The 27,985-nt window shown below is 46.0% G+C and overlaps 1 long non-coding RNA gene and 1 other non-coding gene across 2 annotated transcripts; both read right to left on the bottom strand.

Moving 5' to 3' along the window:
• Positions 1–543: 543 nt before the first annotated feature.
• Positions 544–26,760, bottom strand: LOC136309561 (uncharacterized). Its single transcript, XR_010726303.1, has 3 exons — positions 26,639–26,760; positions 12,708–12,791; positions 544–634 (listed from the first exon to the last, which is right to left on the bottom strand). It is a non-coding gene; the product is annotated as an uncharacterized lncRNA (long non-coding RNA).
• LOC136309848 (small nucleolar RNA SNORA48) lies at positions 9,308–9,451 on the bottom strand. The gene has a single exon (XR_010726479.1). It is a non-coding gene; the product is annotated as a small nucleolar RNA SNORA48 (small nucleolar RNA).
• Positions 26,761–27,985: the final 1,225 nt, after the last annotated feature.

Here is a 27,985-nt window from a genome sequence, read left to right on the forward strand (position 1 = left end):
AGAGCCCTCAGGCACATCACCTGAGGTGGGAAAAGTACAAAAATCTGACAAAAGGATTTTAAAAGCAGAGCCTTGAGGAACAACGATTTGCAAGAACAAACCGTTCAGGTTCCTAAATAGCAAAGAGGATTATTAGGGCAGTGAAAGGGAGGGTGTATGCCATTACATGTCTGACCAAACCCATAGAATGCACAACAGCAAGAGCAAACTGTAATGTAAACCACAGACTCTGGGTGATAATGATGTGTTAACATAGGATCATCAGTTGTAACAAAGGTACCACTCTGGTGGGAGTGGTGACAATGGGGCGGAGGCTGTGCATGTCGGGGAGCAGGGGGTATATGGAAAAAATCTTTGTACCTTCCTCTCAATTTTGCTGTGAACCTAAAACTTCTCTAAAAAAATAAAACATATTTTTTATTTATTTTTTATTAGTGAGAGGAGGGGAGGCAGAGACAGACTCCCACATGCACCCCAACCAGGATCCACCCAGCAAGCCCACTAGGGGGCAATGCTGTGCCTATCTGGGGCATTGCTCCATTGCTCAGCACCTGAGCTCTTCTCAGCACCTGAGGCGAAAGGCCATGGAACCATCCTCAGCACCCAGGTCCAACTCTCTCCAATAGAGTGATGACTGCAGGACAGGAGAGAGAGAGAGAGAAGTGAGAAGGGGAGAGGGGAGAGGGGAGAAGCAGATGGGTGCTCCTCCTGTGTGCCCTGACCAGGAACTGAACCTGCAACAACCACACGCCAGGCCGACGCTTTACCACTGAGCCAACCAGCCAGGGTCAAAAAATAAAATCTTTACTTTAAAAAAATGTCTGGGAGCTCTTTATCAGACAATTCACAGTCTTCTAAATTAATTCATTCCCTTAGACACTTATGGGGAAGTTCTATGTCAGATACTTGATCAGAACCAAGTATCAAAATTTAATTAATTTAATATATAAGCGTTTTAATTTCCTTTCTTCATTCTCTCTCTTTTTGAATGTCTGTATTTCCTCATTTTTAAGTGAACATATAATGATAATGAGCCAGAGAAACTGACAGCCCCAAAGCAGGCCTCCTCCACCACCTGCTCTGCTGCCCTCTCCCTAGCACTCACACCCAGGCTGGACACCTTGTTTGAGAACCTTTAGCTGGAGCGTTTGGACCTGCAGTTCTCGCTCTGCTTTGGGGCTGGTATGCCCTCCGAGCTGCCCGCCCCCCGGCGTCCCCAGAGCTCGGATCTGGGTGGCTGTGCGGAGTCCCCTCTCTCTCCGAGGTAACGTGGTTCTCAATTCATGCAGCACTGGAGAGGCGGCAAAGGAGATAAATGGAATTTCTGCTCAATGAGTTGATAATAATAAATAAGGCTTTTTCTCCAAAGACTTGAAACTTGCTGGCTCATTTCAATGCACAAAATCATTCATTTACAAAATCCCCTCCACAGACTTGAAGTAGGTGGGGGATTAGTAATCATTAACCCCATTTTGCAGATGGGGAAACCAGGACCCAGAGGGGGCTGGAGCTCTAAACCACTGTAAAAGCAGGTGTCCTGACTTCCCAGCCAGGGCCCTCTTTGGAAAGGTACAATCACAGCCCCGAGCCACAGTGGAATCACAGGCCCAGAAAGTCACCCCTGATCCTCAAGGGTCTGTGCTGAATTCTCCAAGAACTGCTTCCTCCCTCTCACTCTGAGCTCACTAAGGACCTGTCCAGTGTCTACTCATCCTATGTCCTCCCAAGCTGTGCAAACTCAGGGCAGAGCCCACGTGCCCCCTCTGCCTCCTTCCACCGAATGTGCTCAGGAGAGGCCCCGGGGCACTGGCTATTGATGATGTGTGGATCAACTGAACCAGGCAGATTACTGGCTCTGGTCCAGGCTCTTGCATTTCTCTGAAGAAACCTGCCCAGGGAGGCAGAGACAGTCATATGGCTCCGAGCAGGCAGAGGACATCCCTCTGCTCTGCCTCTGACTGTCAGTGCTTCCAGCCCCGGGTAACCATGGCAATCACCAACATTAACCACGGCAGTGACAGGAGTCTCAGCAGGCCGACTCTGACCTGCTCCAGCTGCAGACGGTGCGCGGGCTTCCTGCAGCATACAGGCCCCCAGTCTCCACCCCTGCAGCCTGATGCCTGTGCCCAGGGGCTGCAAAGGATCATCTATCTACCAACGCAGGAGTCCGTGCCGGAGGGAGAGGATGGGCTCCAGCCTCCCGCACCCTCCGCAAGGCCTGCGTCGGAAGGGATCCACGATGTGGCCCAAGTTGTTAGGGGCCATGTCAGTGGAGACCCTGCACCCAGGCTTCCTCTCTGGGTGCCCTGTGCAATCCTGGCCCTGCCTGTGAAGGAGTCAGCCCTTGGTCAGTCACCACAGCAGATCAGCCCAACGTGTGCTGTGGGAGCCTCTCAGGCCAGCAATTAGGGGCAGCACAGTAATCTCCCCCCGACCTTTGCCTAAGGGTCGTGCCAAGACAGCCACAGCAGAGCCAAGTTTGCCGTGTTAGCGTTTCCTCCCTGACCCAGCCCGGTGCCCAGAAGCTGCACTGGCCCAGTGTTTGAGTATCAGGGAGCCAGCTCTCCCTGTCCCCAGGTCCCCGACACCATCCACAGGCCCTGCCAACCTGGCCTCACCCCATTCCTGAGTCCTGCTCCACATCGCCCCCTCCTCAACACCCCCACAGCCCCGGTGAGCACTAAACTACTTCTCTAGCACCGAGGGTTCTGCCCTCTGCAGCTCTGAGCATCAGACCACACTCCCCACAAGGGAACAAAACTGAGGACTGCTGCTTTACTCGGGTCCTCAAGTGGCAGAAGGAAGGACAGAGTCTCTGGGCTACCAGAATCCCTGCCTTGGCCTCCTGAGGGTTTGCAGCAGGCCTGAGACTATCCTGAGTCCAAGGGCTCTGCAAGTACCTGACAAACAGTGCGTAGGGTTCTGGAGTACAGCTGCTTCTGAGAAAGCCTTCAATGGCAAAGAGCAAAGGCGTGAGTTTCCTGGGAACTCCCAAGCCCTGGCTGCCGCCCACCCAGCTTGCAGCCCCCGGGAGCCCAGCGCTGGGGATGGAGAACGACGTGGCACGCCCTCTAGTGGCAGACATGCCGCACAAAGTCCAGCGTCGCCCCGCAGGCCTCCTGCCCGCAGTGCAGACTCCCCCAGCACCAGGCGGCTGGCCCTGCTCTCCAGAGTGGAAGGGGTGACATGCTCAGCTTTGGGGAGCAGGGGCATCTCACCCGTTCCAGAGAAAAGACCCTGCCACAGGGAGGAAGCCCTTCCAGCCTCAAAGCCACTCCCTGCTCATTCACAGCAGGGTCGCCCGGCCCCAGGGCCACCGCACTGCCCTCTGCCTTGTTTGGCCTTTTTTGGCCTTGTTTGACCAGTAGCAGATCAGGAGAGCCCCGCGGCCTGCCTGAAACAGCGCTCTCTGTGGAACCCCGGCCTCTGGCCGCTTCGCCAAGCTGAGCAGCCTCATCTTTCCCGCACAAACCGCTCAGGAAGCATCGCAGGTTCCTCGAGCAACTCCTCCAGCCTCTCTGGGTCCCTCTCCTTTGCAGAATCCCTTCAGTACCCTCCCTGTGCCCAGTGCACTGTCCTGGCAGGATGTCCTGTGCTCATCCTCCCACATCTCTTTCTACCCTGCTCCACCCCTGTGAAACCCAGCTCCTTGAAGATAAAGGCCGTGGCCAACTCCCCTCTGGGCCAGGTCTCCGGAAGAATACTGGAAAAAAAATTAAGCAAAGGAGGGAGGGATGAGGGATAGAGGGAGGGAGAGAGAGCGGATCTATTGTCCAGGTCCAATCAAAGGTGGCATTTGATACAAGCCCACTCTGACCAGCCTGCTCAGTCATGCTATCATCAGAGAGCCAGGGGTACCCTTACTCTAATTTAATTAATCAGTTTCAGCAGCTTTATAGAGATATAATTCACATACCATACAACTCACCCACTTAAAGTAAAATTCAATGCTTTTTACTGTATTCAAACAGTTACACATCCATCAGCACCATCAGTTTTAGAACATTTTCATTATCCCAGATAGAAAGTCCACACCCATTAGCAATCACACCCCATTATCCCCAAACACCAGCCCTAGGCAACCACAAATCTTCCTTCTGTCTCCACGGATTTGCCCATTGTGGACATTTCAGATAAATGGAATCATGTGATACATGGTCTTTAGTGACTGGCTTCTTTCAATTCTGTTTTCAAAATTCACCTATGTTGTAGCATATATGAATACTTCATTTCTTTTTATGCTTAATATCCTATTATATAAATATATACATTTTATTTATCTAGTATCAGTTGATAGATGTTTGATTTGTTTCTACTTTTGGCTATTACAAATAATTTTCTCTTTATAGTAATAAAAAACTGATGCTTTCTTAGCTTCCAAAAGAATGAGATAATTTACCATAAAAACGTCAAAGATATAATAAAATCTAAGACTATGCACACGGACACTACTGTTTACTTTTGAGCTTCCTCTGTGTATCGGGCAGAGTGCTAGGTACTTTCACAAAAACATCACCTGTTTTAAACAGAAAAGTTTGAGCAAATTTTTGCATGATGATTGAGTCCCAAGTTTAGCTTTCAGCTTCCTAGGAGCCAAGGCAAAAAGAGGAAACAGGAAATGTACAAAGTTGCCCACTGTTATCTCTGCTCCAGGTTCTTCATTCCCTCTATTCCCACAGCCAGGAGAGCAGAGTTGCTTGGGTTGTCAATCAATCATGGAGGCTTTTTGTTGCTAAACTTGTTTCTCCCCCTGTACAGTTAACCACTGACATCGCTGATATTCTTCTCTGGTTTATACAGCACTTTCTTATCTACGACCTCTTGTAACCCAGCTGGGTAAAGAAGGTAAGCAGATATGTCAGCCCCATTGTGGGGCTTTGGTGTTTATTCAAAGAGTGTTTGTGCTGCAGGTTGAATACTATGGGTCCAGCACTATAGTAGGCCCAGGATATGAAGTGAATGAAATGGATATGGCACAAGTGACAGGAAACAAATGGGCCACTAATTCCAAAATGTGAGGAGCTGGGAACGAAAGCGAGAGAGCTGTGATGTATCAGAGTGGACACAGACTGCGCTCACCTAGAATGCGGGCTTTCCAGCTGTGACACTAAGATGGAGCCAGCCAGGTGGTCAGAGGGAGGACAGCAGTCAGTGCAGAGGGACTGGCACGGGCGAGCAAGCGGTGCGGGGTGGGAAAGAGCCTGGCGCGGTCCGGGAACAGGGCGCCGCTGCAGCTAGACACGGCTCAGGGAAGACATTCCAGACCGGGTGGCAGAGACCACAAGAGGCAGATCAGGAAGGGCCTTGCAAACCAAGAGAAGGGGCTCGGGTTTTATTCTCAGGGCAACAGGACTCAGTGAAAAGCTTTGCAAAGGAAGAGCAACGGGATCTAGTTTAAGTTTTAAAAAGACTGCTATGCGGAGAAAGAACCAGAGAGCAGGAGCCGGGAGCCTGCGGGACGCTCTGCGGGTCCAGGAGCAGGTGCAGATGGGGGCGAGGCAACGGCATCACACCAGAGAGAAGGGAGGAGATGCGACGTTTACCCCAGAAGCCGGATCAAGTGGGCTCGCTGATGAACTGGCTCTGGGGCAGGAGAAAGGCATCAAGTAGAGAAGAATCACGCGGGGCCCCTAGATTTTGGTGTTTGGAACTCAGTACATGAGAGTGTCACCCGCTGCGGTGAAGGAGAGTGAAGAAGGAATGGGTTTGGGGAGAGGTCAAGAACTCCACTAGAGACCCAGCTGGTTTAAGTTGCATGTGTAACACCCACACACGCACCTGGAGATGCCAAGCAGGTGATTGAGTGTGGGAGATGAGCCTTCCTGGGGCTGCAAATCAGGAACTGTCGGGATAGAAGTGGCCTTTAAAGGTAGGGGTATGGATGAGGTCGCCCAGGGAGAGCTCTGGAGCTTTCGGAGGATTTCTCTATACCTGTGCCTCCTGGGTGCCAAACAAAGGCCAATTCTGTTATGGGGGGAGGGGCGATTCACAGATGAATCTGGCCATTGGTGCTGTGTAAATAAAACAGTCCGATTGGGCAACTCTTCCTCCAGTCAATCATGGCCTTGTTTCCACGTGTGTACTTACAGATACACAAACCACTCGTGTTCCCCTGACCAGATAAGAGCAAAGGTGAATGGGGCACAAATGGGCTAGTCCTAACATGGAGACCCATGATCCTTTCAACAGTTAGGCTGAGTGTCAGTAGAGACCCCCTCACTGCAGCAGAAATGTTGTTACAACCAACCAGACCGACCAGACACAGCCTGGGATGACACTCTCAGAACTTTAAGAAAACAAGAGATTGGCATGCTGTGTGTCCCCACTCAGTTACAGACAGAGAGGAGGAAACTCAGCCAGTCTGACTACCCATATATCCACCCACACGCGTCATCGTCCTCACCCTAAAAGAGACTTCTTTGCCCAATAAAAAGCTATAGAACAATTCCCACTAAAAAAAAAAATCTGTGAGTCCATTGAGGAAAGATAATGCATTTCTGTACTTCTGACACAATCACATTATTTTCATGACTTTACCAGAAAACCTGGGCGAAAATAAAGACTTTTCAAGAATTGTATCTGAGAGGCAAAGGCAACTGCAACTTTCCCTGCTTATGAATGCATGGGGTGACAGCCTCCTTTCTCAACCACAACAAGGTCACTGCCTTCAGGGGGCGTGTGGGCAGCGGACAGGGGCCAAGCCAAGGAAGGAAGAATTAGAACAAGGTTTTGTTCACATGTGGTTTTTGCCCAATCATTGCTGAATGATGAGGGTGACTCAGATATAAACACGCTAGTGTCAGCTGGGTTTGGCTTATGGAGGAAAAGAATCAGTCATGTAGTCATCAGTTAGTAATTGTGCTGATGGACCAAGACCCAAAGTGGACAGTGCAAGAACCCAGGAATACCCAGTCCCAGTCTCAGGGAACCAAAGGGCAAAGTAGGCAAAGATGAGCGCATATGCACAGTTAGCAGCAAAATCAGCCTGTGTGCGCGAAAGGCCACATAATTCAGAATTCAACATTGCAGGAGCTCGTAGGGCGACAGCCTGTTCAGGGGCGATGAGGGCAAGCCACAAAAGAAGATGACCTTGAGCGGGGAGGACCCTGGAGGCTTCCGAGAGAGGACAGAGGGTACACCACCAGCGTGAAAGGGCCCAAGCAAACCTCCAGAGCTGGAAAGTGAGGGTGTGTTGGGGGTCAGCAGGAGACTGCTTACAGATAAGACAGATGCACAAGGAGAGTGGAGGCCCGGTCAGGCAGGCTCTAATCGGACCTGGAGCGGTATCTGTACATCCGTTCACCTGTGACGCCACCAGGAGCCCCCAAAGAAGCCTCAGTGAACTCTGTCCTGACTCCACACGTAATCTGAAAACTCATGGACAAGCTGGCTTAAAACTAATGCAATTCATTAGAACTCGTACCTTGCCCTCTCTGGCCAACCTTTCAACCATTAGATATTTGGGGGAAGAGAAAGATCAGGTTAGCAAGTTATACAGTTCTATCCCGAAATAAGCACAAGCCCCCCTCTGCCCACTGCAATTGCCCAAGATACCTGGTTCTTACTGAGCCGTGGCATTGACAGCACACCACTCAATCTTCATTTTAAATGATAGTAACAGTGCACAAGCTGCAGGGTGCAGACAGCCTCAGGCTCTACCTGTTCAGTGAAAGGTTGGCCCCCACATTAGCAAAAATGTGTTTAAAAAACCAAACATGTAACTGACACACAGGTTCCCAGAGCCCTGGTCTGAGTGCTTTAAACGAAAGGTTCAAAAGTTAAGACAGTGAGTATGAAAGCTTATCCATTTGCCAAAACTCTGTTCAAAGAACACACCATCCCATTTTTTGGCAAATACTTTTTAAGTGGGCTTAAAGTAAAAAAAAAAAAAAGAAGAAGAAGAAGAAAAGTTTAAAGCTTAGCATAAGGAAAGCTAAGGCTGGGCAAGTGTCCCAAGCCTGCAGGTCACTCACCTGGCGAGGCGGCAGGGCGTGCTGCCGGCAATGGTGAGAGAAGGCCGAGTGGAACAGAGATGGGCTGTAGGAACCTGCCCCACAGAAGGCGAATTACTACGTCCAAGGGCCTGGTCAGGGCAGGTTGACACGACTATCAGAAAATGCCATGATTTTGGAGATGACTCCCACGTAATTTCAGGAATCCAGGTCATTTTTCTTTCCTCTGCATCCCTTCTCCCCAGTAAGCTTTATTATAGTCACAACAGTAAGTGGTATATGGACACAAGAAAGGGAGAAGTCAAGTGAGGAATGTCTTCGTGGACAAAGTAGAATGGAATTGCCCTAAGTATTTAAACAATGGGTAGATGATAAAGCTTGTTGCCTGGTGAAGGTGGGGCAACAGGGTGGGACATAAATATGCTCGTAGATACTGCACAATGAAGCAGAACGCAATCCCATTGCGGGAGGAGGACGAGAGGGAAAATGAGATGAAGACGCCCGTGTGAGTTTCTGGCTCTCTCTGCTGGTGGAAACCCCAGGGTGGGGCCAGCCAGCCAGGTGCAGAGGGTCATTCCCACACAAGGCTGCTTACTCCTGACTTCCCAGGGCATACCTCAGGAAAAACACTGTCCTCAGAAACTGTCTCTCAGGCATGGGCCCACCTCGGCACAGGGCAGTAGATTAGAGCTGGCGTAGGCAGCTGAGTGGGGGGCCCGAGGTGGCTCTCCCTCACCTCCTGCCTGCCCTGGACGGTTGGAGGTTCGGAGAAGGGACAGAAAAGCCCCTCCACTTTGGTTTAGCTCATGCTATCCTTTTCCACACCGTCACTCGCCTTTAACCTGCAATTACCCTCCTCCACCTTTCTGCCAGTAAAATTCTACCCATTGTTTAAATACTTAGGGTAATTCCATTCTACTTCATCCACGAAGACATTCCTCACTTGATTTCTCCCTTTCTCGTGTCCATATACCACTTACTGTTGTGACTAAATTATTTAGCTATTCATTATACACTATTTAGTGGTTATGACTCACTGAGGTCAGGAATCATATCACCTTGTACAGAGCCAGGTATATAGATGTTCAATAAATATTTGCTTTGACTCAAAAAAAAAAGGCGCCCTCCCACCAAACGCCCTGAGTCAAGCACCATGCTCTGCCTTATGCCAAGCAAACACACACTGCACTTCTGCAGTGGAGCGAGTGAGGCCAGAGGCCGCTCGGGACAGGTGGGCATGCACATCTGTGTCCTGAGCACAGGCATCCTCCCAGGAAAGCAGGCAGGCAGAGGAAGGGAACAAGACCCTGCTAGAAGGGGATCACACACCTGAAAGAAGGTAATGCACTTTTTTTTTATGTGCCCTGGGCATGAAACAGCTCTGGCCACCAATACAGGCATCAAGCTAGGATGAACTAGGGCTGAACACCTGCTTTGCCCCTGACTGATATAAGAACAGCACCACCAATCAGGTGCCTCCTTGCCCATTGCCAGGGGCTGGTAATGCACTTTAACTGATTCACTTACTGGGACACTATTTAAAGTAGAAGAAATAATGGCACCTTCAACTGTCAAAGTTAAAGACTGTTGTTGGTGGTAGTGGTCTTCGTGTTTTTGTTATCATTGCCTCCAGCCATCAGCAAGAAGGCAAAATGAGGGTAGTAATGAAGAAATTTTGAAGCTATACTTTCTGCATATACTAATATGCATTTGCCAGCTGCATTTCAGCCCCTCCAACAGCTACAATGTCAAAACGGCCTGTTATGAATGGGTATGCACATCTGCAGGAATCTCAGGACTGTGCCCATTGGCAAAGTCCAGTCAGTGCACCAACTTTGTCTCATTCTACCACTGGCCATGGGCATAAGGACAGGGCCCAGCCTCCCACAGTAGCCTGCAAGAACCCGCAAGGATGCCCAGCACAAGCCGGGCATTTGGACAAGCCAGGCATTCGGCTCATGGAGAAATGAGACTCCAGGCAGGAAGCTAGGACAGACAACCAGCTTACGGTCTGGAAAGACCTGCTCAGGCTTCCATGACAAAACAGTAACTCAGTTGGGGGCGTGAGGGTGTCCTAGTCTGGGCATTCACAGCAAGAATAACTTCAGCATCCAACCACCCACTGCGAGAGTGCCCACCCACCTTACCAGGCTGGACTCCCAGGGAAACAAAGGCTGCTAACTCCCCAGAGACACCGGCCCTCAGTGTTCCCCCACTTCCCTAAGCTCCCACAGACACGCCAAGATGAGATAATGGATTCATTCAAAAGCACGTCGTAAACTGCAAAGTGCTACACAAAAGCTGGCACAATTACCAATATTAGTGGTGGCTTTCTTTCTCTTTTCAAGAGAGAGCTACCAGCATTTGTGCATTAACAAATCATAAAAAGGCTTCCTGCCTGAGCTGCCTTCTCTCCCTGCTCTCTTTGGCCTGTGAACTTCTCAGTCCTTCCAAATGAGTCCTTGTGATGGAGATGTTCACTATAGCGGTGAGCAGTTCACGCCCGTCTCTGTGCCAGGGCCACAGGAGGCCTTTGTCAACACCTGCCTGTGGAACTGAGCAGAACTGGAAGAGGTGCCACCGTGCTGATGTGGAAAGGACTGCATGAGCCACAGGACCACAAACAAGCACCAAAAAAGACCACAGCTCATCGTTTGTCTAAACTTCATCCGTGCTGGCTTGTCAGTTTTCCAGGGGGCGGCACCTGTTTCTCCCGGGCCTCTCAAACCTGCCGGTGCCCATCCAGAGGCTCCAAACATGGGAGTGGGAGTGCTCGGCGGATCTAGCGAATGCTCAGTGGAAGATATGCTGGTCTCATCCATAAACCAAGGCCTGAGCCCAACAGCCCCGATCATGTAGGGGAGATGCTAGACTCAGGGGCAGGACACCTGAGTTTTGGTTCTCAAAGGACACAAGTTACATGTGTGACTTTGGAGAAGTCCCTGCTTTTCTTTGGAATTCAGTTTCTTCATATGGTAAATTCAGGAAGGTGGAGAAAAATGATTTTGAATGTGTGAATCCATATTCAATGATTCTACCTACCACCCCAAGATTTCTCTTGGGCAGTGCAAACAAAAAAAAATCAGACAAAATAATCTTCAATAATTTAGAAAAAAAAAAAAAAAGAAAGGAAGGAAAAGAAAAGCAGCACTATATTTAATGAGGTTCCAACAAGGTTAAGACTGTTTTTTATTAGATTTCACAATTATTTAATGCTATTAGAATATTGTTTGTAGAATGATGAAAAATTGTCAGGAAAATGTAAGTAAATGATTCATTTAAACCTGAATCTAAAGAGCTGGCAGAGCCACCAGGACGCCCCAGAGTGGGGTCAAGCCCAGGGGGCTGCAGGGAAACGGGTACAGAGTAGCAGGACTACGCGTGAGACTCGCCACCTGCAGCAGGAGGGCTGCCGGGAAACGGGTGCAGAGCTGCAGGACCACGCGTGAGACTCGCCACATGCAGCAGGAGGGCTGCAGGGAAACGGGTACAGAGTAGCAGGACTACGCGTGAGACTCGCCACCTGCAGCAGGAGGGCTGCCGGGAAACGGGTGCAGAGTAGCAGGACTACGCGTGAGACTCGCCACCTGCAGCAGGAGGGCTGCAGGGAAACGGGTACAGAGTAGCAGGACTACGCGTGAGACTCGCCACCTGCAGCAGGAGGGCTGCCGGGAAACGGGTGCAGAGCTGCAGGACCACGCGTGAGACTCGCCACCTGCAGCAGGAGGGCTGCCGGGAAACGGGTGCAGAGCTGCAGGACCACGCGTGAGACTCGCCACCTGCAGCAGGAGGGCTGCAGGGAAACGGGTGCAGAGCTGCAGGACCACGCGTGAGACTCGCCACCTGCAGCAAGAGGGCTGCAGGGAAACGGGTGCAGAGCTGCAGGACCACGCGTGAGACTCGCCACCTGCAGCAAGAGGGCTGCAGGGAAACGGGTGCAGAGCTGCAGGACCACGCGTGAGACTCGCCACATGCAGCAGGAGGGCTGCAGGGAAACGGGTGCAGAGCTGCAGGACCACGCGTGAGACTCGCCACATGCAGCAGGAGGGCTGCAGGGAAACGGGTGCAGAGCTGCAGGACCACGCGTGAGACTCGCCACCTGCAGCAGGAGGGCTGCAGGGAAACGGGTGCAGAGCTGCAGGACCACGCGTGAGACTCGCCACATGCAGCAGGAGGGCTGCAGGGAAACGGGTGCAGAGCTGCAGGACCACGCGTGAGACTCGCCACATGCAGCAGGAGGGCTGCAGGGAAACGGGTGCAGAGCTGCAGGACCACGCGTGAGACTCGCCACCTGCAGCAGGAGGGCTGCAGGGAAACGGGTGCAGAGCTGCAGGACCACGCGTGAGACTCGCCACATGCAGCAGGAGGGCTGCAGGGAAACGGGTGCAGAGCTGCAGGACCACGCGTGAGACTCGCCACATGCAGCAGGAGGGCTGCAGGGAAACGGGTGCAGAGCTGCAGGACTACGCGTGAGACTCACCACATGCAGCTGGAGAACAAGAACAAAGAGCGAACGACACATCAAGGCCCTCTGAACTCCACCCACAGTCAACACGTGTACCTCTAACTTACGTGGAATCCAAATTTCCAAACAGTTATAACACAATTAATGCTAAAATCATACTCAGAATAGCTGAACTTTGAATCTCTAATGATTTGAAATGTCCTGCCTCAACTTGAAGCTATTGTGGCACATGCAGATTTACACACACACACACACACACACACACACACACACACACTTCTCCCTCTTACCTCTGGGAAGCACCGGAAGTTTGGGTCTGACTGATGCGGAGATATGGAGTAACAAAGGCAACCAGGGCGATAGGGACCAAAATTCTGGAGAAAAGGGAAACGCAGTGAGTACAGCCTAAATTTTCCTCACACTTTCCCTTCAGGGCGTTCATCAGTGAGGGTTACTAAGACAGAGAAGAAACACTGGTCTAGAACTGCAGTTGCCTTGCATGTCCAAGGAAGCAAAAACCGGAGTTCAAAGCAACCATTGTAGCCAGAACATAGGGAACCCTTATTCTGGAGAGAGGCCCATAGAGAAATAAGCCAACCGTGCTGCATACCATTTCCCCTCAAGGCATTTTCTCATTCCCTAGCTTTCCCTGTGATGAGGAGCAGGCAAAAGAGCTAAACAGTAAACAACTTCTAAAATGCTAGAAATCCGAGCAGAGATTGAGGAATCCCAAAGTGCTGTGCAGAAAAATTATTGAATTTCGGGGCTCTCCCAGGAAAAAAAGGTTTTGGTAAATAACCTAGATCTTCACTGAGATAGCTAAAAGATTGCACACATTAAAAAGACAAGCCAGCCAGAGACCAGCCCTCACAAACCCTAAAACCCAGGCAACAATATCCCAACTCCTGACTGGATTAAAGTGAACTGCCCAGTCTCTAAAGCAGGGATCAGGAACCTATGGCTCGCGAGCCAGATGTGGCTCTTTTGATGGCTGCATCTGGCTTGCAGACAAATCTTTAATAAAAAAAAAAAAACATTAAAAATATAAAACATTCTCATGTATTACAATCCATTCATTTCCTACCACTCATGTTCACGGTTGCAGGTGAGAGCCAATCACAGCTGTCCTCCGGGACAACACCAAATTTTTATTGGATAATGCATAATGTACATGGGTCATTGTGAGGTCAGGAAGTAAACTTCATTCCTTTTAATCAAGTAGTCAGCTAGCTAATTGCAGAAACCCTTTTGACGAAAAAGATGGCTAAAAGAAAAAAAGATGAGTATCGTACTTTTCAGCAGGAATGGACAGAGGAATTCACCTTTGTGGAGAGAGCAAGTTCTGCAGTTTGTCTAATATGCAATGATAAAATTGCAACGATGAAACAGTCAAATATAAAGCGGCACTTCGACACACATCATACTACATTTGCATCGAAATATCCATCTGGGGACAGCAGGAAGAAAGCATGTCAAGAGTTACTGTGCAGAGTGCAAGCTAGTCAGCAGCAACTCCGTGTTGGACTCAACAAGATGACTGGAATTCGGCTAGCTTTGCTGGTGCTTTAGCAATTGTGAGAAACGAAAAGCCCTTCACAGATGGGGAATATGCCAAAACATTCATGCTTGATGTTGCCAATGAACTTTTTGAGGACTTTTCGGATAAAGACAAGATAACCAAATGAATAAAAGACATGCCTCTGTTGGCAAGAACTGTTCATGATCGTACCATCATGATGGCAAATCAAACTGAGGCAACATAAGGACGTAAATGCAGCACCATTCTTTTCTCTCACTTTGGATGAGTCAACAGACGTAAGCCATTTATCCCAGTTCAGTGTGATTGCAAGTATACTGTCGATGATACACTCTGTGAGGAAAGTCTTGCTGTTTTGCCTATGAAAGAGACAAGAGGGGAGGATTTATTCAAGTCTTTCACTGAGTTTGCTAAAGAAAACAATCTACCAATGAAAAAACTTGTTTTGGTGTGTACTGATGGTGCTCCATGCATGGTGGGGAAAACCAGAGGATTCGTAGTGCTTCTTCGTGAACATGAAAAGAGACCCATCCTAAGTTTTCACTGCATCCTACATCAGGAGGCACTTTGTGCTCAGATGTGTGGCGAGCAGCTTGATGAGGTGATGTCACTGGTCATTTGAGTGGTCAACTTTATTGTTGCTCGAGCTTTAAATGATCGCCAGTTTAAAACACTGCTGGGTGAAGTTGGGAATAATTATCCTGGTCTGCTTCTGCACAGCAATGTGCGTTGGTTGTCAAGAGGTGCTCAAGGTGCTCAGCCGTTTTGCAGCTTGTCTGAGTGAAATCCGGACTTTTCTTGAAATGAAAAATGTCAAGCATCCTGAATTAGCTAACACTGAATGGCTTCTGAAGTTCTATCTCGTGGACAAGACTGAACATCTGAACCAGCTCAATGTGAAAATGCAAGGCGTTAGAAATACAGTCTTATCCCTTCGACAAGCAGTGTTTGCATTTGAAAACAAGCTGGAACTCTTCATCGCCGACATTGAAACAGGTCATTTACTACACTTTGAAAAACTGGGAGAGTTTAAAGATGCATGCACAGCAAGTGACCCTGCTCAACATCTTGATCTCCAGCAGCTAGCAGGCTTCACATCTAATCTCCTGCAGTCATTCAAAGCACACTTTGGAGAATTTCGTGAGTGCACTCATCTTTTTAAGTTCATCACCCATCCACATGAGTGTGCAGTGGAGAGCACTGACCTGAGTTACATCCCCAGTGTCTCCATCAGAGATTTTGAGCTACAAGCTGCTGACCTGAAGGCCTCAGACATGTGGGTGAATAAGTTCAAGTCACTGAATGAAGATTTGGAAAGACTTGCACGACAGTAAGCAGAGTTGGTGAGCAAACACAAGTGGGGAGAAATGAAAACTCTTCAACACACGGACCAGCTGATTGTCAAAACTTGGAACATGCTTCCTGTCACATATCATACACTGTAGCGTGTGAGTATTGCTGTACTGATAATGTTTGGCTCTACGTATGCATGTGAGCAGTCTTTCTCACATCTAAAGTACGTTAAGATCAACCAATGATCACGTTTAACGGATAGAAGTCTCAACGCCTGCATGAAGCTTAACCTCACCACGTATTAACCAGACTACAAAGCCATCAGCAAAACTATGCAGCACCAGAAGTCACATTAATGGTAAGAAGTACTTTATTCATCATTGGTTACCAATAGCATAACAGTGTTATTAAAAAGAATTCAGAGGCCCTGGCCGGTTGGCTCAGCGGTAGAGCGTCGGCCTAGCGTGCAGAGGACCCGGGTTCGATTCCCGGCCAGGGCACACAGGAGAAGCGCCCATTTGCTTCTCCACCCCTCCGCCGCGCTTTCCTCTCTGTCTCTCTCTTCCCCTCCCACAGCCAAGGCTCCACTGGAGCAAAGATGGCCCGGGCGCTGGGGATGGCTCTGTGGCCTCTGCCTCAGGCGCTAGAGTGGCTCTGGTCGCAACATGCGATGCCCAGGATGGGCAGAGCATTGCCCCCTGGTGGGCAGAGCGTCGCCCCTGGTGGGCGTGCCGGGTGAATCCCGGTCGGGCGCATGCGGGAGTCTGTCTGACTGTCTCTCCCTGTTTCCAGCTTCAGAAAAAATGAAAAAAAAAATAATAAATAAATAAATAAATAAATAAAAAAGAATTCAGAGACTTATTGTACTTTAAAAGTGTTGGTCTTACATGAAATGCACACATTTACTTATATTTAGTGTGAAACATATTGTATGACTCTCATGGAATTACATTTTAAAATATGTGGCGTTCATGACTCTCTCAGTCAAAAGGGTTCCCGACCCCTGCTCTAAAACAAGGCAACACTACCCAGATGGTCCATAACTTTTCATTAGCAATATCTAATATTTAATCAAAAACTGTTCCACATGCCAAGGGACATAAAATAAAACCAAGTTTAAAAAACAGATACTTGAGGAAAAGACATATAGATGACTTGGTGACTTTGGTTGTCAAACAAAGACTTTATAAGCTGAGGAATATTACATTTAAAAAATAGATGAGCCCTGGCCAGTTGGCTCAGTGGTGGAGTGTCAGCCCGGCGTGTGGAAGTCCCAGGTTTGTTTCCCAGTCAGGGCACACAGGTGAAGCACCCATCTGCTTCTCCACCCTTCCCCCTCTCCTTTCTTTCTGTCTCTCTCTTCCCCTCCCTGCAGCCAAGGCTCCATTGGAACAAAGTTGGCCCAGGCACTGAGGACATCTCCACGGCCTCCATCCACCTCAGGACCTGGTGGGTATGCTGGGTGGATCCCAGTCAGGCACATGTAGGAGTCTGTCTGACTGCCTCCCGGCTTCTAACTTCGGAAAAAATACAAAAAAAAATAGGTGAAAAGATAGAAATCTAGAATCTAATTTTTAAAAAACAAATAAAAATTCTAGAACTAAAAAATACAAGAACTAAAATTAAAGATTCAATAGATAGGTTATAGATAAGTTTAACAACAGATTAGATATAGCAAAAGAGAGGTTTTGTACATTGGAAAATGGATCAGTAGAAAACCAAATTGAAGCAGATGAAAAAAGATTAAACACATAGATAGAGAGGGAAGGGAGAGAGGTATAACGAGATAAATACAAGAGACAATAAAAAGAACCAACATATGTGGAATCTGAATCCCAGAAGAAAAGAAAGAAAATAGGGCAGAATCAGTATTTAAAGAGACAAAGACCAAGAGTGGCATTAAGGTACAGATTCAAGAAGCCCTAACAAAATTCAAACACATAAAAAATAAATAAATAAAATAAAATGAACCTACACAAAAATATCATATTAAAGCTTCAAAAGAGGGAAAAAAGGCAAAAATAAATATCTTAAAATGGCCAGATGAGGCAAAAATATACATTAGAAGCAATAATAAAACCTATTCAACACAAACAATGGAAGTCAGAAAACAGAATGATAAAGCTAAAATGGGGAGGGAGGCAGATGGTATAATAACCCTCGTCCAGTGGAGGAAACACCCTTAAAAATAAAGACAAACAAAAATTTCAAGCAAATATATATTAAGAAAATGTATTGTCAACAAATACACATTAAAAGAAATGTTAAAGAAACTTATTCAGACAAAAATGACTCAAGTTGGAAAAATAGTAATGCAAAGAGCAACCAGGAGCACCAGAAATGGTAAATGTTAAGACTAAATCAAAATAAGTATTAACTATTAAAACAATAAAAATACTAATGTGTGATTTTGAATACATAGAGATGTAAAATATATAACCAAAATAACTTAAAAGGAAGAAAAGATTTGGGTAAATAAAAATAAAATGCTGTAAGGTCCCTGTATTGTCCAGGAAGTAGTAAAATGACTAATTCAGAGTAGGTTTTGTTAACGCATACAGTAAATCTCTAGCAGAGTTTGGCCAACTATCACCTATGCCCAAATACAGCTCACAGCCTATTTTGTACAGCTTGGAAGCTAACAATGGTTTTGAACTTTTAAAGGACAGCTGAAGAGAAAGAAGGAGGAAATCAGAGACTATATGGCCTTCAACACCTAAAATATTTACTACCTGTCCCTTCACAGAAAAAGTATGCAATAACAATAAACAAAGAATAAAATAATTTATAACTAACATGCTAATACATGGAGGAATTAGAATAACAAAAAGCACTTTATTAAACAAGGCAGCAGAAGAAAATAAAAGAACAAAAACCAAATAAAGCAATATTGTACAACTAGGCCATGGTACAATAGATAGAGCATCAGACTGGGAGGCAGAAGACCCAGGTTCAAAATCCCAAGGTCACCTGGCTTGAGCATGGGCTCATCCATCTTGAGCGCAAGCTCACCAGCTTGAGCACAGGGTTGCTGGCTTGAGCATGGGATCATAGACATGACCCCCTGATCGCTGGCTTGAGCTCAAAGGTCGCTGGCTTGAGCAAGGGGTAACTCACTGTACTATAGCCCCCTCTCCCCATCAAGACATTTATGAGAAACCAATCAATGAACAACTAAGGAGCCACAACAAAGAATTGATGCTTCTAATCTCTCTCCCTTCCTGTCTGTCTGTCCCTATCTGTCCCCCTCTTTGACTCTCTGTCTCTGTCACACACAGACACACACACACACACACACACACACACACAAATGATAATAATAATAATAGTAATATAGAATTAACACCAAAAAGGATCAGGAATTCGGCCCTGGCCAATTAGCTCAATGATAGAGCATCTACTTGCCCAGTGTGTGGATGTTCCAGGTTTGATTCCCTGTCAGAGCACACAGAGGTGACTATCTGCTTCTTCACCCTTCCTTCCCCCTTCTCTCTCTCTCTCTCTCCCCCTCCCTCAGCCATGGCTCAACTGGTTCAAGCACATAAGTTCTGGGCACTGAGGATGCCTCAGTTGCTAAAAAAGAGCACGGCTCCAGATGGGCAGAGCATCAGCCCAGACAGGGCTTGCTGGGTAGATCTCAGTCAGGTTGCAGGCAGGAGTCTGTCTCTCTATCTCCCCTCCTCTCACTTGGAAAAGAAGAAAAAAATGAAAAGCAGAAGAAGAAAATCAGGAATTTGTTAAATGTAACTGGAATCAATCTATCTCCCCTCCTCTCACTTGGAAAAGAAGAAAATCAGGAATTTGTTAAATGTAACTGGAATCAATAATCCAATTAAAATTAAAAGATTGTCGACTGGAAAAACAAAACAACCAGACCCAATACATGTTACTTACAACAGGCAGACACATCAAGGTTGAAAGTAATAGAGTATAAGACAGTATGTCAGGAAAACACTAACCAAAAGAAAGCTGGCTCAACCAAAGAATACTGACATCAGACAAAACAAGACTTTAAGGCAAGAAATATTTCCAGAGATAAAGAGGACTATTTCATAACAGTAAAAAGTCAATTCAACAGGAAGATTTAATAATCTGAAGTTTCAGTTATATGTGGAATCTAATGAACAAAAGAAACTAACAAAATAGAAACAGATTCAGATACAGAGAACAGACTGACAGCTGTCAGAGGTAAGGGGCGTTAAGGGGCAGGGTGGAAAAGATGAAGGTATTAAGAAAAAGAAAAACTCATAAACACAGACAACATCATGGTGATCACCAGAAGGAAACGGGGGTGAGAGGAGGTAGACGAGAGTAAAGTGGTGGGGGATAAATGGTGACAGAAGGCGACTTGACTTGGGGTGGTGAACACACAATACAATATGCAGATGATATATTATAGAATTGTACACCTGACACCTATATAATCTTATTAAGCAATGTCACACCAATAAATTCAATAAATTAAATAAAATAATCTAAAGTTTCTATGCACCTTAAATAAAACCTAAAATGTGCAAAGCAAAAACTAAAGAAAAAACAATGGATTTATCTTAGTAGAAGATTTTAAATACATCTTTCTGCCACAGATAGAATAATCGGAAAATAAATCAGTAAAGATAAAAAAGACTAGAATAACATGATTACAAAACTTGACCTTGTTGGCATATAAGAAACACTGAACACAATGAACAGCAGGACTACATGCTTTGCAAGTGTGCACAAGACATTAAGCAATATAAACTGTATTCTGAGTCATAAGGCATATTTCAATAAATTGTAAAGAGTTGAAATGAAAGAGTATGCCCTCTTACTAAAATGAAAAAATCCTAGAAACCAATATGAAACATATTTCAAGTCTTGAAATATCCGGAAATCACTAAACACATTTCTAAATAACCCATGATTCAAAACACAAATCAGAAACTAGAAATTTCCATGGAAATTAGAAACTATTCTGAACTGAAAATAATGAAGAGCCAACATGTTAAAAAACTGTGGCCCTGCTGGTTGACTCAGCAGTTGAGCATCAGCCCAGTGTGTATAAGTACCAGGTTCTTTTTCCGGCCAGGGCACACAGGAGAAGAGCCCATCTGCTTCTCCACCCCTCCCCGTCCCCCTTCTTTCTCTTCCTCTCCCCCCACACCCACAACCATGGCTCATGCAAGCAACTTGGCCTCAGGCACTGAGGATGTCACCATGGCCTCACCTCAGGTGCTAAAATAGCTTGGTTGCCAAGCAACAGAGCAACAATCCCAGATGGGCAGAGCATTGCCCCATAGGGGGCTTGCTGGGTGGATTCCTGTCAAGGTGCATGCGAGAATCTTTCTGCCTCCCCACCTCTCACTTAATAAAAACAAACAAACAAACAAACCTTATAGCATGAAGCTTAACACAGAATTAAGGAAAAGCTTATACCTGTAAATGTACATTTTAGTAAAAAAAAAAAAGGCAGAAAGTCTGTGGTTTAAGTGCTATCAAGTGCTATCTCAAGGAGTTAGAAAAGAACATCAAATTTAAGGCAAATAAGTTAAAAGGAAATAATAAAGATGTAAGCAAGAAAAATGAAATAGAAAAAAATATAGAATAAAAAGCATCAACTAAGCCATAAAATTGGTTCTTCAGAAAGACTAATAAAATTTACAAATCCCTAGAAAAACTGATCAAGAAAAAAGAAAGAACAAATTACTAGAATCAGTAATAAAGAAGTGCCATCGCTAGAAATTCATACAAACATCAAAGGAGACATGAAAAGATGTAATGAATAACTTTGCGCCAATAAATCTGACAATTTAAGATGAAATGGACAAATTCTTTTTTAAAAAATCACAACCTGGAAATACTGACACAAAAAGAATTAGAAGACTAAATTATCCTACCTACTAAAGCTGAACATTGCATTCCGATGATCCAGTAATTCTACTCCAATAGAAATGCCTATCAAGCTGTACAGAAAGATGTATAAGGAATGTTCATGGGGACACTATTCCTAATAGACAAACATGGAAGCTACTCAAATATCCCTCAATAGTAGAAAGGCAAACAATATCATGGTACAGTCATACAATGGAATACTATAGTCAACAATGTAAACACTCAATTATGGCTATAGCAACAACATGGATGAATGTCACACACACTAATGCTGAGTGAAAAAAGTCAGGTACAACAAAATACATACTGTGTGATTCCATTTTCATGACATCACTAATCTACTTTGATAGAAGACAGATGCTGATTACTTTGTGGAGGTAATGACTGGGAGGCCCATTCGGGAGGCCTTGGGAATGGGGGTAATGTTCTCCACCTTGATCAGAGTATGTTCGCTATGGAAACATTTACCAAGATGTATTGTATCCTTGAGCTCTGGCATGTCTCTGAATTATGATAATTTATTTTTTTAACTTCCAAATAAATGCTAAATAAGTCTCTGGTGCAAGTTTGTTTCAGAGCATCTGTCTCTTTCTCCTGAATAGTAGTCAACAGAACAAGATTTAAAACCTTTATACTCTTACAAATAGAACATCAGTGCATCTTAAGAGCTACCAACCCAGGATCATGCTTTTCCTACACCTTTATTAGAAGGATGATTCTCCTTCTGCTTAGGAATAAACAGTTCTCTGTATCTGGTAGGTCTACAGCAGAAGGAGGAAAGAATGGGCAGTCAGAAGGAAAGGAATCTGACCCTATTCAATAGGTCCTATCAGAGGGAACAGCCCATGCAAACAGCGGCATACCTACTACCATAGGAGCCACAAACAGAATCTGAACTGACTACTGGGGTTTCCGAAGGGGTATTTACAATGGAAACCACACAAGTATCCATTCATTCTTCAGTGTACTGTTCGCTCTTAAAGGGTTGGATGACTGAACGGTGCATTTCATGCCAGAAGGGTAGACACTTTTGCAAAAAGCAGGGACTCACCAGACAAGTCCTTTCACATAACAATGAGTTCTGGAGAGGAACAGAAATCTGACTGAAAAATTAAAAAGGCAAAGAGGTAAAGCTGCTCTTGCCATGGTAACTAAGGTTTGCTCATACCTAGATTTATTCTGTTGACTAAAGTGGTTTTGTGGGTGTAAGTGATTCTTGAAAAGCAAATTTAAAATATTTTTTATAAGTCTGAGTTGATAACAATATAGTTATTAGCTAATGGCACTTGCCATCTCTAAAATAATTACTTTTGTAATAATCTTTTTATTAATGAAGTGATCTGCAAAATAGATGATGGTTTCTTAAGATTTCGGGCACATGGCTCTTCCTTCCACTTCATTTTGCTTTTTTTGCAAAAGTATACCGTGAAGCAACTCGAAATTTGCTGACAGATTTTAAGCAGAATAATTTCAGAAATGCATGTTCAAGTAGGTTGACTAAACCCATATTCCTTGCATTGTGCCCTTAAATTATTCCCTCTGGTGATGGAAATGTTCTAAAATTGGTTGTGGCGATGGTTGCACATCTCTGTAAAATTACTTAAATTGATTGAGTTGCACACTTAAAATGGATAAATTTTATGGTCTATAAAGTATAAATCAATGATGTTGTATTGAAAAGAAGGGAAAAAACAACTGAATATTTTAAAAATTATTTTCTCCCTCCCACCCCCAATCTTGTCACGGGAATGCTGAGTACTGAGAAGGGAGCATTCCAGGAAAAGATGGCAACTACACAACAGCTAGATGCAAACACAGGAAAAGAAGATCCAAGAGTCCTAGTGGACCACAAGCTGAACAATGAACACATCAGCAGAAGAATGTATTTTTTAAGAAATAAAGCTCCATAGTGGAAAATTTCTAAAAGCAGCATCTCTCATGCCCTAACACCAGAGTTCTGGCAGAAAACCAGACCCTGCTTATTTCCAAACTCAGCAGTTCCTCACTTGCTATTCTTGCTACTTCTTTTTTATCTTCATTAATTACCACCTTGTTTAGTCCTTATGTTGACTAGTAAAGGTTAGTATCCACAGACCTCTCCGAAGGCAGGAACTGTGTTGTATTCCTCCTTGTACTCAGGGTCAGCGAAAACCTTTGGGTGGTGCTTGGCACAAAATCCATGCTAAGGGCAGTTTCTGTCCTCTCTAGCCCAGAACCTGGCATAAACAAGGTGTTCAAAATGTTCATTTCCTTCCCTTATCGACTCCTCAGGCGCTCAATCCACACTACAGTTACAACACAGGATGAAAGTTGCCATGGTACAGCTGTGCAAACCATCTGAAACCACCACCAGGAGAGTCATCTGGGTCCCAGTGGGCTCGAGGCCCTCCCCTGCCTCCTCTCTGGCTACCCAGCCACTGCTCAGCAGTCAGTGCACAGCCTCTATCTGCAGCCAAGCCCTTCCTGTTCCCTGAGCTCCCTCTCGCTGGCAAATACTTCTTGGTGCCATCAGAGACTCCCTTCCACATGTCCCCAAGGCCCCTGTCCAGACAGGCTGTGGTCAGCCCACATGCAGCTCAGCTCGGACCCAGGACCCAGCCCAGCCCAGCTGAGCACAGTCACAGAAGCAGATTGCAGGTGGAGGATGGACAATGATGACACACTGTGGTTCCCAGAGTCAAGGCAGAGTTCACCAGTAGGATAATTAGAGAAAAGATATAACACACTAATTGTCACACTCATTGTCTCAGAGAGCAGCAGTTAGTGATGGACCCATGACTAGAACCCAGTGCCGTTGCCTCCACTTCAGTCCTAGTCTCTACCACAAGTCGGTCGTGTGGCCTTGAGCACAGCTCTGAGCCTCAGGGTCTCCATCTGCAAAATGGAGCACTGGTTCATCTCTCTCTCAGCTTTGCAGTGGGACAGACAAGGCTGTGGATGTTCAGTTGCTAGCAGAAATGTTCCAGCACGGCCGGCCGGAGCAGGAGACCTCTCCACCGCCCACCCCAGCAGGCTCTGCACTTTATGGGAACTGGCTTCAACCAGACACTGCCACTGCGAAGTCTGCCTGAGGCCTGAAGGCCACATCATGACTCCACAGCCTTACTGAACCACGTCTTCAACCTGCATTTCTGGAATTCTTTTTACACTCTCCCTGACAACTCTGTTACTTTGGGTTAAAAACAAACTTTTGCAGCTGTGTAACCTTTACTCTACAAAGATTTTCAGATCTGAATTCAGAAAATAACACTTTCAAACTCCTGTAGCTGAGAAAGCCCAAGGTGACAAAATCCAGGAGGGGGAAAGCTATGAGCTGAGACGCTGAGGAGATAGTAGAGGAGGCCGGTTCCATTTCAGAGTAGCCGGAAGTGTCTGACCCCTGTGATATTTTAGAAAAACAAGCTGCAGGTCCTGGCCCGTTAGCTCAGTGGTAGAGTGTTGGCCTGGCATGCAGGAGTCCCGGGTTCAATTCCCGGCCAGGGCACACAGGAGAAGCCCCCATCTGCTTCTCCACCCCTCACCCTCTCCTTCCTCTCTGTCTCTCTCTTCCCCTCCCACAGCCAAGGCTCCATTGGAGCAAAGTTGGCCCAGGCACTGAGGATGGCTCTGTGGCCTATGCCTCAGGCGCTAGAATGGCTCTGATTGCAGCAGAGCGACGCCCCAGATGGGCAGAGCATCACCCCCTGGTGGGCATGCCGGGTGGATCCCGGTCGGGTGCATGCGGGAGTCTGTCCGCCTCCCCGTTTCCAGCTTCAGAAAAAATACAAAAAAAAAAAAGAAAGAAAGAAAACAAGCTGCCATAATGTTACCACTAAGTTAGCACTATTAAAGAAAAATAATTGTTAGTGCTTAGAATAATGGGCTCTAAGAATAATAGCAACATGTGCGGCAGAGTCGGAGGGGTTGAAGTCCCAGCTTTTAGAATCAGAACCCGGTTCGAGTCCCTGTCCCACGGTCTCATGGTGGTGCAGTATGTTCCTTAACCATTCTGTGGCTCTGATTCTCCATTTGTGACATGGAAATAACTCCCAACTCTTCAAGATAGTAAATTAAATGAGACAATACATAAAGGGCTTGGGGTAGATAGAATAACAACACCCCCAAGGATGTCATCGTCCTGTTCCCCGAAATCTATACATTTGGTACCTCACATGGTGAAAAGAACCTTACAGATGTGACTAAGCTCAGGACCTTGAGATGAGAGGAATCCAATATGATCACAAGGGTCCTTCTGAGCAAGAGATGAGAGGACCAGGGTCAGAGGAGATATGATAACAGAAGCAGAGAGGAAGATAGATAGGAAGACTGAAGAACACACAAACAGGTATTTTAAGATACTGAACAGCTGATGGAGGAAGGGGCGAAAAGCCAAGGGATGCAGGCAGCCTCCTGAAGCTGGAAAAGCCAAGGGAAAGAGCCTCCAAAAGGAACATGGCCCTGCAGACACCATGAGTTTTGGACTGCCACTTCCAGAACTTTTAAGTAATAAATCTGTATTGTTTTAAGCCACTAATTTTGCAGTAATTTGTTACAGCAGCAAAAGGAAATTAATACAGAGCTTCTGAGCCCACTTGAGCACTGGACCAGACACAGCTGAAATTCTCACAAAATGGTAGCCAGTCATAGTGGCTCCTGCTCTCTCCACTTGGTCATGTCCAATGACAGGTACTTCTATTTTACTCATAGCCCATCCATTTTGAACAACTGTGAGGTGGTGGTAGAAAGTTCATTTTCACGTGGACCTGAAATCTGCCCATCAGGTCCTTTAAAAGTAGCCTGGGCCCCTCTGCTCCTCACGCCTCTTCAGATAACTACACACAGGTCTTAGCTGATCTCTGAGTCTGTACTGGACTTTGGGCGACTGGATAACACTGCTGACCAGTGCCACACTCCTGCATTTTCCTCTCACACTGAAGCTACTGCCTCTCAGTCCTGGACTCCTTCGGGGGACTGATTGGACCCAAGTGCTCAATGTTATCTTCTGTCTGTTTCATCACAAATCCTTACTGTTAGCTCAGTACCGGAGCCTATTCTTTGAGCCTCAATATGTTAACCATGTATTCTCTACAAGTCATCTCAAAATTTAAGCACTGACTAAGTCTTCTACATCTGCAACACTAACAAAAATATCGGATGGGATCACAAACGTGGCCTTTCCGCAGAATTTTATTTCCGCACTGATACTGATCGGCATCTCTCGGTATTGGCCGTAAAACAATTCCAAAATCACCTACTATGTATACTAGTCTGCAGTTGCAATTATTTTATCCTGTGCACAAATTTACCATGAGCTTCCTTGATAAATACTGAGCTGAGAAATGCTCTGTCTGCTTCAACCATAGCTAACACAAGTCCCTGACATCATAATCTAGCAAGTCTACCACAAAACTGGGAATGTGGTTATCTTACTGTGGCTTGCTCCTAAAGAAGTCACAAAGGCTTCTAGAGAAGTCTCTATTTATCATGTGCTCACAAGTCAGCCTTAAATAATCAACCGTTGACCCTGGAGAAGGAACATACCTGACAAAGAAGGGCTCCTTGTGGTTAATTGGGCTCAAAATCATAATCAGAGCCTAGCAGCCACCGTTGTTGACAGAAGTCTCTCTCTCACACACACCCTGCATACTAGAAAAAAAAGCAGCAGATTGAACTGCCAGTTTCCAGCACAGTACTGCTGCCAGCTAAGCTGACCTTTCAAGGGAGTTTCTGGAAACGTCTTTCAACCAATGGGCTGAGACCTGCCTGTCCAATCTGAGTTACACAGCTCGTTTGTGTCTCTACTGACCAATCAGAGTGGCTCCACAATGACCAATCAGGATGTGAGATTCCAACCTATCAGGACAGTGTTATTTGAAACAATCATACCATGCAAATTAAGATTTTGTATTTGCTTAGAAATGGCCCAATCAGGGACCATGGCAGGAACTTTCTCTATTAACACCTGCTCTCTTTTTGTCTCAGGAGACGACTATTGGTTTGCTCCCTGATGCTGCGTCTCTCCAGTTTGTAATCGTTCAACTTGGATAAAATTTCTCCTTTTACCACAACCAGACTGAGGATTCCTGTTTTTTTGGCAGTGGTTTGGCTGCAGCCAGCTTTTGTCAAAACTTAATGAAGGTGATAGGATATCCCTACGTTTGCAGTTTGCAGAATCTTTTCCTTTCTTTATTAATAAAAGCAATATTTTCCCATCTCTAGTATTCCATTTTCATTTCCAGTTTTTATGTTCCTTAACAGACTCTCAGCAGAAGCTTACAGCTTCGGTGGTGAGTTCCCTGTGCTCCCTAGAGTATCATTTGTCCTGGCCAAAAGACTTGAGCTCATTTACAGCAGGTTGGTGCTTGTTATAATCTCTTTCCTCATCTTGAACTTCAATTTTCTTTTGCCACAGTTTCTTTTTCTTTTTAGTCAGTAGATTGTTCTCCTCCACAAAGAAGGCTGTAAAATTCTTTCTCACTGCCATTCTAAAATGCAAATAGCACCATGTAACTGGGTCTGCTCTAACCCTTGAGTGGCTGGTTCCCCCTCTCCTCCAGCAGTGATTCTGAAACTCCTCAGGCATTCTTGTTAAAAACACAAATTCTCCAGAGAATTCCCCTCTCAAAGGCCATGTCAATTGCTGTATTATAGGGTAACACTAGCTGTGAAGACATACAAACCCAAAAGTGTACAAAAGCTCAAACACAATAGAATTTAATTACTCATTCTCTAGAAGTCCAAAGATGGGTGTTCCAGATCAGTGGTTGGTTCTCTCCAAACAATAATTCAGGGACCCAAGACTTCCTCAATTATGTCACTCAGCCATCTTTAACATGCAGTTTCCAAGACTCCTGTGTTTGCCTGCATCAGCATGGAGAACAGAAAAGA

The sequence above is a fragment of the Saccopteryx bilineata genome, chromosome 6 (genome assembly GCF_036850765.1).
Source record: "Saccopteryx bilineata isolate mSacBil1 chromosome 6, mSacBil1_pri_phased_curated, whole genome shotgun sequence".
NCBI classification, from domain to species: domain Eukaryota; kingdom Metazoa; phylum Chordata; class Mammalia; order Chiroptera; family Emballonuridae; genus Saccopteryx; species Saccopteryx bilineata.